Raw genomic sequence first — 2,500 nt, forward strand, 5'->3', positions numbered from 1 at the left:
GTTAATACACGCTTGGGTACAGGTGACTTTTTAAACTGAACCATTTACGGATGGCGGAAGCCTGGAAAACGAAGCTAGGTCCAACTGGCTGATTAAATCAAAACAATTTCTCTATCAGTTTTCGCCGTTTTAGTGAATCACTATGGGTGGATAAACTACCGAGTATTTGTTCTGTATTGTCCATGTGTTCTGTGTGGCTTATTCAGGATTAAAGAGGCTATGCCAGTCTTGAATAAAAGCTAATTTGTGTTTGCACATTTCTTCTGTCTTTGCTGCTGTGTGCACATGTCAAATGATTGGTATAAGGACAGGCCCGGCGCTTCCTTTTTTTTTTTTTTTTTTTTTGAGGAAGTGTCTGGGTTTGTTCAATGTACCTTTTATTTACCTGTGTGCTAGCTGAATCGTTAGCGTAAGCATCACTGACTTGAAGTTGTGTACCTTGTGAATGGAGAGAGTTACCACCCTTTACTGTTTGTTAATCACTATGGGTGGGGTTTTTTTTTGTTTGTTTGGGTTTTTTGTTGGGTTTTTTTGTTGTTTTGTTTTGTTTTTTAACTGCTGTGGTCTCATGTAGTGCTGGTCCAGGGAAGTTGTAGCAGGCATGTAGCTGTAGTCTATAATGAGTTAAGTCTGGCCTGAATGAAAGCTTCCCTGTTTTCTAAATATCTCCTCCAGTCCTCTCAATGTCTTCAGTGTCGGCAGATTCGTGGGGGGGAGCTGTTGTTTGAGGGACATGGTGGCGGTCTCCACTCTGGGAGGGACGCTCACTCAGTTTGGCTCCGCGACTGAGCCATTGTTGTCGTTACTAAGGGGCTTAGTAGGTGGTGTCCTAAGTACGTTGAATCAGAACAGGCACCACTGAACACCACCAAAGTGACTCAACAGCAGTGCAGGGTCTCCTGTGGTGTGTGGCCTCCTGGCGACCTAACATCGATGGTTCCCTGTTGACTGCCGACGCTGTAACTGCGACGGACGAACCCGGGTGTGGCCGTGTATGGGGGAATCTAAATGAGCGGCGTGGGAGTAATGCCTCATCTGAAACGGTGGAGGTGAGGGGCAGCAAAAACAATTCTCCTCCATGTTTTGTTGTTTTGTTTTATTTTGTTGCTGTTGTTTCTTGCCATTCTTTCTCCAGCTTTCTATCTTCATGCTGTACATGCTTTGTCTTTCTGCCCATGTGCATGCATCGGAAAGTTCCTTTATTCATTTATAGTCTGTTCATCTCAGATGGTGATATTAGACTGAAAATAAATGATATTATCATTATTAATATTATTATTTGTATTAGTATCTTTTTCTGTCATAACGATGATTATTATTATCATTAATTAGAAATCATCATTTGTGAAAATCAATGGCTGGGGAAGAAATATTCAACTGGAAAGGGGGGGGGGGGGGGGGCGGTTGAGGTTGAGGGGAGAGGGGGGACGAGGGGGAGGGGATTCAGGAAGGAGAAGAGAGAGAGAGAGAGATTCAAATTCCCATAGCTTTGTACGGCCAGTGGGACAGTGAATTCGTGTCTACTTACCCATGGATCTAACACAGGAAGGCGGGGCCCAGTCCTCTCCTTCCGTCGGTTCAACCTTACCCCAACCGAGGTCAGGGACCACTGTTCTAAAAATACATGGACAGCTCATTGACCAGGAAAGCTGTGCCAGCTGGACGCCATATTGTTTCTCGCATCCGGCCGTCAGTCCGTTGACAAGTTGTCTTTTAACTGGTGGTAGTTTCTGAACTGTAACCGTGCATCTTTGATGAAATCGTGTTACGCTTGCCCCCACGACATGCCAAAATGTTGTGTCTTGATTGAAATCTGCCAATGGTTTTATCTACCAAAGTCATTACAGAAAAACAGTGCAGTGACACGCAGCGCAAACTTGCTGTGGAGGCACACACAGGAATGTCAGCCTAACTAACGCCGCGAGCAAGTGAAAGCTTGCCGTGAAGCCAGCTCAGCGCTCGGCTACACATATGAAATCACCGCTTCGCGCTGTACTGACACGAGAAGCAAAATGGCTGATTGAACACTTCCGCTGGCTTCAGTTAGCAACGGGGCTCAAAAGAAGGCATGCGCTCTCCATGTGATTTTAAAAATCAGTGGAGTCTACCCATCCCATTCACACTCGGATGGAGTGAGGGAAATTTCGGAGTGAAGTGCCTTTCACAAAAGGCCACACAACACCTTGCCAAAAGGGGGCTTCGAACCCTGATCACCCCCGAAAACGGAGTATGGCTGCCTACAAGGCGGGGTAAAAACGGTCATACACGTAAAAGCCCACTCGTGTGCATACGAGTGAACGTGGGAGTTGCAGCCCACGAACGCAGAAGAAGAAGAAGAAGAAAAACCCTGATCACTGATTAACACTGGATCAGAAGTCCACCTCTCAATATTAAACCGACTCGGCCTCGCCCCTCCCCCCCCCCCCCCCCCCCCCCCCCCCCCCCCCCCGCCCCCCAGAGCCCCCCCCTGCCCCCCACACCTCCTTCCTGTAACTGTGTC

This window comes from Babylonia areolata, chromosome 27 (genome assembly GCF_041734735.1).
Source record: "Babylonia areolata isolate BAREFJ2019XMU chromosome 27, ASM4173473v1, whole genome shotgun sequence".
Classification (NCBI taxonomy): domain Eukaryota; kingdom Metazoa; phylum Mollusca; class Gastropoda; order Neogastropoda; family Buccinidae; genus Babylonia; species Babylonia areolata.